The 12015-nt window shown below is 43.6% G+C and overlaps 1 protein-coding gene across 1 annotated transcript in view; it reads left to right on the forward strand.

Moving 5' to 3' along the window:
• The window catches only part of jumu (Forkhead box protein N4 jumeau), a 267344-nt gene that overhangs the window by 199325 nt on the left and 56004 nt on the right, over window positions 1–12015 (forward strand). The window lies entirely within an intron of this gene.

Here is a 12015-nt window from a genome sequence, read left to right on the forward strand (position 1 = left end):
TAACGTTTCATAAAAGCAGAAGTTCTGGAATATTTTTCTTCCTAGGAATACCTCCACAGAGAAGTACACAAAATCATAAGATTGATTAATCTTTTTCCCAGGAAAGCCTCCACCGTAAAGAAAATCCACAAGACTCTTGGGATCAGTATTATGCTGGTGGTTACGGATCACATTCTTTTTCCCAGGAATGCCTCCATTGTCAAGGAAGGCCACAGACTCATGAGATTTGTGTTATGCTGGCGGTCACGGTTCACAATTTTCTTCCTAGGAATGCCTCCACTGTGAAGGAAGGCCACAATGCTTATGAGATCTTGTGATGCTGATGGTCATGGATCACACTTTTTCCCAGGAATGCCTCCGCCTTGCGGGAAGGCCACAAACTCGTGAGATCTGTGTTATGCTGTCGGTCAAGGTTCACAGTCTTTTTCCCAGGAATGCCTCCACTGTGAAGGAAGGCCACAGACTCATAAGAAAATCCGAGTGATGCTGGCTGCTGAAGATCACAGAAGGCTAATGAAGGAGCCGAAACCAAAGACTGGTCCTTATTTTCGTACTTGGGTGATGACATGTCGAAAGTGCAGGAAGAGTGAGATTTTTCCTTTCACTCCTTTTACTTCTCGAAGGCTCCAATCTCGCCAAACGTCTTCTTGGAAGCCAGGCCTTAAATGAAACATGAAAAAGGAGGCTAAAGAGATAACGAGGGAATGAGGGAGAAGAAAAGATAATATGAGAGTTCAAGCTGAAGTGGAAAACCTGAATTCTTAAGAAGGGTCGTGTAGGATTTACTATGTAGGACATGAGGAGGTAAAGTTCCAAAGCGTAATGGTGCAGGAAATTACTTGAGAAGGTAAGGAATTCCAAAGCTCAGTGGTTTAAGGCAAGACATGAGATGGTTCAAGTTCCAAAACTTAGCGGTGTGAAGAAAGAAACATACATCCCAACAGCTCACCACCCTTTGAACGACCATCAGCTACATAGTAATCATGTGAGGTAAAGGCTTGTAGAGTTTTGCAAGGTCTAGCTTACGGTTAGGGTCACATAAGAAGCCAGTTCTTGGATGCAGAACCGAGGTAACAATGGGAAACAAACATGTAGCGTGCGAGAAGTGGGTCTTGATTTAAGGTCAGACTGCTTCAGATTGGACTCATTCGAGTATGTATATAGAACCAGACATTCCCCAGATGTGAGAGCAATACTCCATACAAGGACGGTTTGTTCTTCGTATAACAGGATCATCTGCTCAGAAGAATCTACTGTCTGAGTTTCAAATCTCTGGGAGGCAGACTAGGCTATTTGGGTAATTGTGGGGTTTCTAAAATAGATTAAATGTTACGATATTCTCAGAATGTCCATCCCACCTCTCTCTCTCTCTCTCTCTCTCTCTCTCTCTCTCTCTCTCTCTCTCTCTCTCTCTCTCTCTCTCTCTCTCTCTATCTGTCTGTCTCTATCTCTATCTCTCTCTCTCTCTCTCTCTCTCTCTCTCTCTCTCTCTCTCTCTCTCTCTCTCTCTCTCTCTCTCTCTCTCTCTCTCTCTCTCTCTCATTAATTAGCATCGCTGGGGCGTGTACAATGGCACTGAGAGCCACCAGCTGCCACACCAGGCGCTAATGAATCATCGATACACCACCACATGAAGCAGATCCGGAACATCACACCACAGAAACACATCGCGTAAGCTCAATCGTCTTAACTTAGTTACTCAACTAAGTTACACTAGTTAGCCCGGCTAAGTTAGACTCGTGAAGACTTTGGTCCTGTTATCCCACGACCTCTCAACCGTGCATCAAATATCTATCCCCGAAAATTGATAATGAAATAGCGATACTTAAGAGGTCCGAAAGTCATTTGTTTTGATTTAGTATAGCCAGAAAACATGTCCTTTACTTCACTATAACCGGCGTATTTTCATGTAGTTTGCCTTGTTCATCCTATACAACACAGAGGCAAACAGTACATCGAAGTGCAGTTTATACGATCCTATAAAAAGAAAATACATTTTTCCGAGTTCATTCCACCGTTCCTTCTGTTCATCAACTCCCTACCATCATAGAAAAAGAAATATACGTTCTACCGAGTTCACTCCAGCCGTTCCTTCTGTTCATCGTCTCCCTGCCCTCCATATATCTTATGGAGACATTCATTGCCAACTATTTATACTTATGATATACTAAAGAAAAAAGTTTCCCGCGCGTGAGGAAAATTATGGGTGATAAAGATATATAAAGCGAGAAATTTGTTCATCACTATATTGTTCTGTTCAGTGGAACGTCTCCATCATAGAGTATAAAAGATTTAACTTCACCACACAGTAGAAATTCGCCATTAATACCTCCCTTTGCCGGAGTCTGTGGTGTCTGAGGGAAATGGGCTCTCGTCTGGGTCTGTGGAGGCTGAAGAAGTCTGTGCAGGATACAACCAAGAGACGTAGCTAGGACGCCATTTGGTAAACAAGTGACTACACGAGTGGAGGTCGGATGCGTTTCCCGTGGACTCGTAGGAATATACTTGATCACACGCTCAATTATATATATATATATATATATATATATATATATATATATATATATATATATATATATATATATATATATATATATATATATATATATATAACGCCATTTAAGAGAGGAAACACAATAAATATAAGAGAGGTTTGGAACTCTCGCATGATTAGTGTTTCTGGAGTGGGAATTTCGCTGGAATTTGCACATTCTTTAATCCCACGTGATTATGTATTCAGGACTCTAATGAAATTAGAATAAAAATTCATGCAGAAGTCACATAATCTCAATTTAGGAGGAGGAATGTGATATGCAGCTGAGAATACAGAGGATATATTGTTGGTTATGTCACTGTCGGGTGTCTTAACAGTGATTTACAATAGATGAGGTAAACAATCAATTGACGTTAGGTATTTTTTACTCTTTTTTTTCATCAGGAATAAATGCTGTTCTTCAAACCATATTATGTTTGTAATATGCATCTATAAGTAGCTGTCTGCATCATATTATCACCGGTCTTTGATTGCTCGTTAAGTAATTATGATATGTTTATGATTTGATCTGGAATTGGGGTATACTAATGACCCTTGAGGAACGCCAGTAATCATTTCATTACCGTCTAGATAGTAGAAGATTTCTAGTCTATAGTTGTATTATCTAGATTACTGCATATAGATCTTGCTATATCATTTGGTGACTTGAGCTGAATGAGTCTGTATTTCCTTCATTTTTCTATACCAAATGAGTTAGTCTGTTGCCATATTTTGTCATCTGGGGTTTTTTAACTGATTATATTTGGCTGCAATTGTGCCTATGACGAATTACCTTCAATCACAATCAGGTTATCTTTGATAAGTATGTTTGGACACTATCAAATCCGGATTTACGAGATGTATTCCTACAATAGAATTGAAAAAAGAGTGAGAGACTTACATGTTGGCTGATTCCAAGTCTTAGTTCTGTGAGGCATTTGTTGACGATCTCTCAGTGAGACAGAATATCTCTCGTGTGGCGTTTAGTGTTCCAGTGAGACAAGTGAGTGTGTGTGTCGTACACTTTTACCCGAGGAAGACGTATAGTAACGAGGTCCTTATGGATGGGGAGGAAGGTGGTGGCTTGGGCCTCTGAACTGTGGGCCTCTCTGGTGGCTTCACCTTTAACTACCACAGGGTTCTCGTGGTCTCCTGCAGCAGCAAGGGTTGTATACATAGTTTTTTTCCAGCTCGAAAACCCCTCCGTCAGGCAGGTTCCCCTGTACCTGGATCTGTTCCAGGTTGTGTCATTGATTATTGGGATGTATTTCATGTATCCTTTTGTCTTGCTATGAGAAAATTACATCAAGACCTGTATTTAGGATGGTGTTTTGAGGTCTTTTTTTGTGTTCCAGTGTAGGTATGCTGTATTTCTATGTATCTAAACTCACCACTACAACAGTTATCGTAAACATGACTGTATTTGTGTCTTGTTGAATTTCTGGAGGCTTTCTTGAAGGCTTCGAATATGATACTGTCAAAAATTACAAGAGAAATTCTCGCGTTTCCAGATCACTCAGGCTTACGGTATCAACACAGAGCTATTGCGAAATCAAAACAATACAGTGATACCATCTTAAGGGTGGTGACCTTACAGTCCTCCTGTGTGATACCGACTTTAGGTGAACTGAGACAAGCATACAGATACACTGTCTCAGCAGCTTTCGTATGAAGTGAAGACATAGATCATACAACACAGTTACTGAAGATTATATTTTCATATCATTCATTCAGTTGTGGATGTATGCCTTCAGCAAGGACGGGGATTGAATATACTATAATCAAAAGGATAGAAAAGATAAAGAGAAGAGAAAGTAAAGGAAGAAGAAGAAGAAGAGATTTTAAGGGATAAGAAGACTTGCCTTTTAAAGACGGTCGGGTTCCACCTTTAAGGAAAGACGTGACAAGGCAAATCGTCCCAAAGCTGAGTGGCGTAGGGAAAGAAGCACGCATCGCAACGGCATTTTAAAAAGCGTCAAATCGTAGCTTAAGGCAAAGAAATAAGATAAAAAGAGAGAAACAGTCCTAAAGCTTATCGCCGTAGGGGAAAAGGTATGAAAAGCTTAGCACTGTCTGGAAAGAAAAGAGACCACATCGACCCGCACCCGTCCCTGAATGATCATCTGCCACACGGTATTCATGTGTGGCAGTGGTGGCTCAACGGGTATTACATACCCTGGGTAATGGCCGGTGTGCACAAGCTCACCATCTCTCGGGAGGAGAAGCCAAAGTAGCGCTCCTAAGAAGAGGATTTCTGATGCATTTTGAGTTTTTAAATGACTAACAAATGTGGAGTGTGAAGTTCACTTTACGTCTTCAGTTTACGTCGCCACTCTGATCAGTTTACGTCGCTACACTGGTCAGTTTACATCGCTACTCTGCTCAGTTTACGTAGCTACACTGCTCAGTTTACGTCGCTACATTGCTCAGTTTACGTCGCCACTGCTCAGTTTACGTCGCTACACTGCTCAGTTTACGTCACTACACTGCTCAGTTTACGTCGTCATATTTCTTCTTTCTATATTCTAGCTCGCATTAGTATGGAGTCGAACCCTAGCGCTATCGTAGAGCTGCTCGCGTAGTGCGTAGTGTGAGACATACGCTGCGTTATAACCCTGCGTCATGAGTAGTCTATAGCTGGAAAAAAAATATGCATATATATATATTGTCGCCATCTTTACTAGGGTCGCATTTATACTGCTGGCCTTCACTGCTCTCACCCGCGTCACTGCCATGTTCTTTGTTATAGTCACTGAACCTTCCGGAAGTGCCCGGGAAGATGGGAGAGGGGTGAGCACTTGGTGCAAAAACAACGGGGACTTTGACTGAAAACGGTGAGCTTGGTTTAAAGAAAACTGTATGATGGATATCTGGTAAGAATGAAGAGAAAAAAAAAGATATAGATGACTGAGAGGGGGCGTTGTGTTGGATAGGGTGGGGGTGGTGGGGGGAATAAAAGGGGGCCCCCCCGGAAATAGGAGAATTACCAGAGTATATGATTTCTCTCCCGGGCTCCTGTTTTCCCCGTTCTCTTCAGTGTAATCTCTGTTGAACAGTAATGATCGCCCAGGCAACAGTCTCCCGTTTTCTTCATCCTGTTATGTTTGCTTTGAGATTTTCCAGAGGTCAAGAGAGCCAACGTATTCTAATGATTATAACGAAGCCATCGTATCTCCATGAAGCGGAACAGATTAACTTACAAATTACCATCGTAGCTTAAGATGTTTTTGTTGATGATGAGATAAACAAACACTCCCTTTGCCTCAGACACAACTCCGTCTGTACTAAGAGACTTAACCCCCAAATGTGAACCCTCACTGCATTTCGACCCTCTGATATCCCGTCGTTACGTTCAATATATCGTTGTCGTAACCATAACTCGTGGAGACCTCTGGCGAGGAAGAGGCCAAAGGGGATTTTAAATTCCGTCTGATTCTGTCGATGAACATCTATGAACTACTTTCGCCAGGCTACCACGCTTGCAAGAGGGTTGGTAAAGCCCACTATCCTCTAAAGAAGATGTGAGACTCTGGTAAGGAAAGGGTAATACGCGGAGGAAGAGAGTAAGTGAATTTAACCCTTACGTAAGATAAGGTTTGAGTGTAGGATGGTTCTTGGCTTCGAAGATTCGGATGAGGCTCCGGAGGGCGTTTGACCGGCACCCTCTCGTGACTAAACGAGGCACTGTGTACGGTAGTCGTCCGCCTCTGAAACACCGAACATGAGTTCGAAGCCATTATGAAGCAGCTCACTCGAAGACTGCCACAAGTATTTAACATACGAAGTACATTTCATTGCCTCTTTTAAGGGGAAAAAGATATAACTATTTGCTCATTGGAGACGAGGAAAGTACAAGCGTTTCGGAGCTCAAAGGCAGTAGTAGCTAATGAAAAGGAGTCAAGCTCACACTCTGGTGATTCATGGTGTATAGATAAACCCCCGCAGACAGACACAGTAGGCTCCAGGCTTACTGTTAATGCTGATAAGGAAGGTTGGGAGTTCTGTAAGCCGTGCAAATCACGCTAGAAACAGGGGATCAGGTTTAGGGAGGTGGCTGCGCTGTGTGGGGGTGAGGGAGGTAGCTGCGCTGTGTGGGGGTGAGGGAGGTAGCTGCGCTGTGTGGGGGTGAGGGAGGTAGCTGCGCTGTGTGGGGGTGAGGGAGGTAGCTGCGCTGTGTGGGGGTGAGGGAGGTAGCTGCGCTGTGTGGCGGTGAGGGAGGTAGCTGCGCTGTGTGGGGGTGAGGGAGGTAGCTGCGCAGTGTGGGGGTGAGGGAGAGAGCAGGGGGGTGGAGAATTGCGGGAGAGAGGGGGGTTGTGTGAGAGATGGTTCACACAATGGAGACAGTACAAGGATAACTGAGAGAGATAATCTCAAGAGTGATTATCGTCGACGAAGGACAATGGAACAAGGGAGACAGACAAGACGAATGAGTCGTTTGACTACGAAGATTTTGATGATAATTGTATAACAAAAGTTATGCTACAATATGGCTCAGTTATACAACATGCTTGGCTAAAACAATATATTTTCAAAGCAAGAGTTTTTTCTGTAACGAAATATCTTTGCTATACGAAGAGCTTTGCTTTGGACAACAATCTTTGTTATTTGGAAGTTTTGCTATAACATAAAGCTTTGCACTTCAAAAGGCTTTGCTGTGAGAAAGGGCTTTGCTATACTAAAAGCTTTGCTGTACCAAAAGCTTTGCTATAAGAAGGATGGCGCAGATACAAAGGAAAAGAGAATATTAATCAAAATGAGTATGACCACTAACCCTTGTCCGTAATAGTACGACCCTTATTTATGATAGCATAACCAGGGTCGTACCATCGTGCACAAGGATCGTACTCAAAGGTCGTACCGTCGTCCAAAAGGGTTGTAATCAAGGGTCTTGCCGTCGTGCTCAAGGGGGACTAACAGACCTTATGTACGTAATACATACCCAGCCCAGTTCTCGCCGTATAATAACCCAGAAATAAAAGAAGAATCTTGTGTATTTACATTCCTTTCAGCCTAGCAACCCTTAACTAGAGCTGGAGTTTTTAGCATATATTAAAACTTTTCCCCCTCGTTCTTCCGAAGATGAGGAAAAAAAAAAACTCCTCTACCTTTGCATGACTCCAAGTATATAATATAACACGTTGTCAGAGTGCTGCAGCAACAACAGTGAACACGTCCGACCGCAGCAGGGGTTGCAGAAGAAACTTCCAACATTTCGACGTAGCAGTAGGAACGGCAGGAAGCACGTCGAACCCTTCAACACTTCACCAGAAGCGACAGGAAGTATGTCGGATCCTTCGACACTTCACCAGAAGCGGCAGGAAGCACGTCGAACCCTTCGACACTTCACCAGAAGCGACAGGAAGTATGTCGGATCCTTCGACACTTCACCAGAAGCGACAGGAAGCACGTCGGATCCTTCGACACTTCACCAGAAGCGACAGGAAGCATGTCGGATCCTTCGACACTTCACCAGAAGCGACAGGAAGCACGTCGAACCCTTCGAAACTTCACCAGAAGCGACAGGAAGCATGTCGAACCCTTCGACACTTCACCAGAAGCGACAGAAAGCACGTCGGATCCTTCGACGCAGCAGTGGGCGGGAGCATCACACACACACACACACACACACACACACACACACACACACATCGGATCCTTCCTCTATCGCGCCAGCAGCAAGCAAGCAGCAGTCCTCATCCCTGGTTGTGTTAACACCCCCCCCCAGTCCCAGTCCCTGTTAATGAAGGGATCCTGAGCCATGAGTCACAGCCGGACATCTTTAGTGCCTCTGATAATCCAGTTAGCTCAAGGCGCAAATTACCGCCGGGGCTATCATACCGGGAGATACTGGCACTGGCGCTGGCTCCGTGGGTGTTGGCACACGGCCCAGGACTCCCCGTTTCTGATGCCAAGCCCCTCAGGTGCGTGGAAACTATAGGAGACTAAAGGTGTATAGGAGAAAAACACTTGACCAACGCATAAGACTTTCCTTAAGAGGTTGACAACCCTTAGAAGACCTTTCTGTGTACGTGATTGGCTCTGAAAAAGGCTGAACATCTATCCTCAAGCACTTCTGAACTTAGGAGACGTTTATAGTAACTCTTCTTACCCTCAGAATGGAACCCGTCAAAGGCTTTCCGTGAAAGCCTGCAAGAATTCTAAATAAATCAGAAAAGACGTCTTGGAAAAGCTCTCGAAGATTATTTGTAGGTTCAGAGAACACTTGACAGATTCTTAAACTGTTTATTGGCCCTCTGAGGAAACTCGAAGTTCCTGAAGAGCTGTTAGAAAAGTTCTTTCAATGGTTCTGGAAGAGAGATGGGAGTGAATGAGGAACTGAATGAAATGAGGAACCCAGAAGAATGACGGGCAGCTGCTCTGGCACAGCTGATGGACGGGACAGGGGATGTAAGGCGAGACAGTAAACAGAAGCATCTTGCGTTGACAGGTAGACATAGCCAAGAAGACAGATAGAAAACGAAAGAGGGTTGTTGAGTGTTGACAGACGGACGAAAGAGGGAAGAATAAGATGTAGACAGAATTACGAATGATGACAGACAGATGACGCCCTCCCGGCATGGTTGGTTGATTAGACAGATGGTACTGAGACAGACAGAGACAAAACAGAAGAGATGTAGGGGAAGTTTCAGTTCTTAACACCCACAGTACCCGACTCTTAGAATTATGAGACAAACGAAGTGTTTTGAAAACGATCTCCTATCTCCTCTCGTGCACTGATGATGTTATTCTCTTAAAGAACAGAAGTTCTGAGATATCTAGACTCGTTATGTAGTGTTCATGAAACAGTCATATTTACTCTTATTCTAGATTACTTTTTAAATGAATTTAAGAACCAGTTACGTTGTCTCATCTTGTTTTAATGAATTTAAGAACCAGTTACGTTGTCTCATCTTGTTTTAATGAATTTAAGAATCAGATAATCTTCAGCTATCATTATAACTTGTCCTCAGGATTACTTTATAATGGATTTAAGAACCAGCTATCTTAACTCACGCTTAAGTCTTGTTCTAAATTACTTTTTGAATAAGTTAAGGACAAGTTACCTTCACATCTAAATATTCTTCATCTCACTAAAACTCTCTTTTTCCGGGTAGTAGAGTCACCCTAGAGTCTTCAGAGATATTCAGAGTTCGGAGCAAATATCAGAGTCTTTCTGAATGTGTACCAACAGATAATGGTAAAAAGAGTATATGTACTTAGAAAAAAGTTCAAATTGACCTTTCTCACTGAACAGGAAAAGTAGGTGTACCAACTTGCTCAAAATATTTTTTTTGGGCTAAGTATGACAAACGTTTCATCCGCTCGCTAAACAAGATGAACGATCCGGCCACTCACCAAACTAAACAAACGTTCCGGCCACTCACTAAACAAGACAAACGTTCTAGACAAACGTTCCAGCCACTCACCAGACTAGACAAATGTTCCAGCCACTCATCAGACTAGACAAACGTTCCAGCCACTCATCAGACAAGACAAACGTTCCAGCCACTCATCAGACTAGACAAACGTTCCAGCCACTCATCAGACAAGACAAACGTTCCAGCCGCTCACCAGACTAGACAAACGTTCCAGCCGCTCACCAGACTAGACAAACGTTCCGGCCGTTCGCCACACAAACGTTGGGCTCAACTCCTCATAAACCTCGTTACCGGAAATTGGTCTGTCCCATACAGCCCAAACGTGAGTCCAGCCTGAATCCCAACCATCCTGGAAGGGGGAAGCCAACAAGCTTTTAATATCTGTTCCATTTCCCTTCCTCCCATCTCCTACGCCATCACTTACCCTTCCATCTGTGTACCACACACACACACACACACACACACACACACACAAATTCTCTCTCTCTCTCTCTCTCTCTCTCTCTCTCTCTCTCTCTCTCTCTCTCTCTCTCTCTCTCTCTCTCTCTCTCTCTCTCCAAGAAATCACTCACCCTTCATAGATTTTCTGCTACCAAGAAGATAAATCAAAATATAAATTTTGACTCGAAGGTAAAGTTACTATTAAGGTGTTTTTTTTTACCTGCCCTGCTTCCAGTGGAGAGCAGCGTCAAGTTTTCTACGTACCACAGGGTTCTGGTTCACTTACTGATGGGGTACGTCTATCGTACAACGAATGTCCTTAATCAATAGATGAATTTATAGCACACCTGTGACGCGCCCAATCAAGAATGGAAACAAATACAAAAAGTAAAACTCACGAAAATAAGGAATATATATATATATATATATATATATATATATATATATATATATATATATATATATATATATATGTGTGTGTGTGTGTGTGTGTGTGTGTGTGTGTAAATGATGAAATAAAGTAGAAAAAATATAAAGATAAAAGGCTTAACAGCAGATGATGCAGTTTGTTTTCTGCGCCGGACTTTATAGGCAGTTTTAACTCCCCGTAAATAGACAGAAGTAGACGGGAGTAGATGGAAGTAGACGGAGATTGCGCCATATCTTCCCCCCCCCCCCTTTTTTCCCCACCCTTAGACAGAAGATGACGCCTCCTCGCTGTCTATTTCCTGGAGTCCACTGCCTTATTTCGCGACCCCCTCCCCCCTCCCCCATCGCAAAGAAAACACCCCCTTACGTAACATGACAAAAGAAACTCCAAGTTTCACGAAACTTAACTCGGCTGATCTTCGTTGTTTGGGAAGTTTCGAGGGAAAAGTCGTTGTGTGTTGTAAACATCTCATTCCTCTTGGTTAGATTTCTCCTTCCCATTTTGACACTAGATGGAAGAGAGAAGAGATAGAGAGAGATATGGAGAGAATGATTATAACAGGGCCACATCCACCACAGCCCCTAACCAGTGGGCCACATCCACCACAATCCCTAACCAGTGGGCCACATCCACGAACAGTCTCCTGTTATCGAGCCACATCCACGAGTCCCCCGTTATCGGGCCACAGCGCCACTGGAGGTAGGATCTCCTCCTAGCGTGCAGCTAAAAGCTCCGGTGATCCTTGCAGGAGCGAATCATGGCGGCAAATACTTGAGACAGCTCGATAATGGACTGGGTATTTAGCCTGCCGAACTTGAACCTGTCCTCGGTTCGAATCCTCTCACGGTACGATGCGAACTGCCGGCTGGTTGGTTACTTGGCTGTTTGGGTTTTAGGCCTATATCAATTTTCCAGGGGCTATAGTCAAGCGTCCAACCCCCACTTTATGAAACGCTTCGAACTCTCCCTGTTCAATGATCCATATAGTAGGGTCCGAACTGCCTTTGTTCGACCCTCCTGACGGAACACCATCCAAGTGTTAAAAGCACTTTGCTTGTGTTATTGCCTGTATTTCTATCGACCACATTGACGCATTACAAGCTTGTGGGCTTGTAATGCGACCCAATTGTGGTTCGTTGGTTCTTACAACTGTATTCGGAACAGTAAATCTGCCCGCATTTTTCGTGTACCATACTTGTTGTACCTACATGTAACTCGACCCAATGCTAGGG

The sequence above is a fragment of the Panulirus ornatus genome, chromosome 71 (assembly GCF_036320965.1).
Source record: "Panulirus ornatus isolate Po-2019 chromosome 71, ASM3632096v1, whole genome shotgun sequence".
Taxonomy (NCBI): domain Eukaryota; kingdom Metazoa; phylum Arthropoda; class Malacostraca; order Decapoda; family Palinuridae; genus Panulirus; species Panulirus ornatus.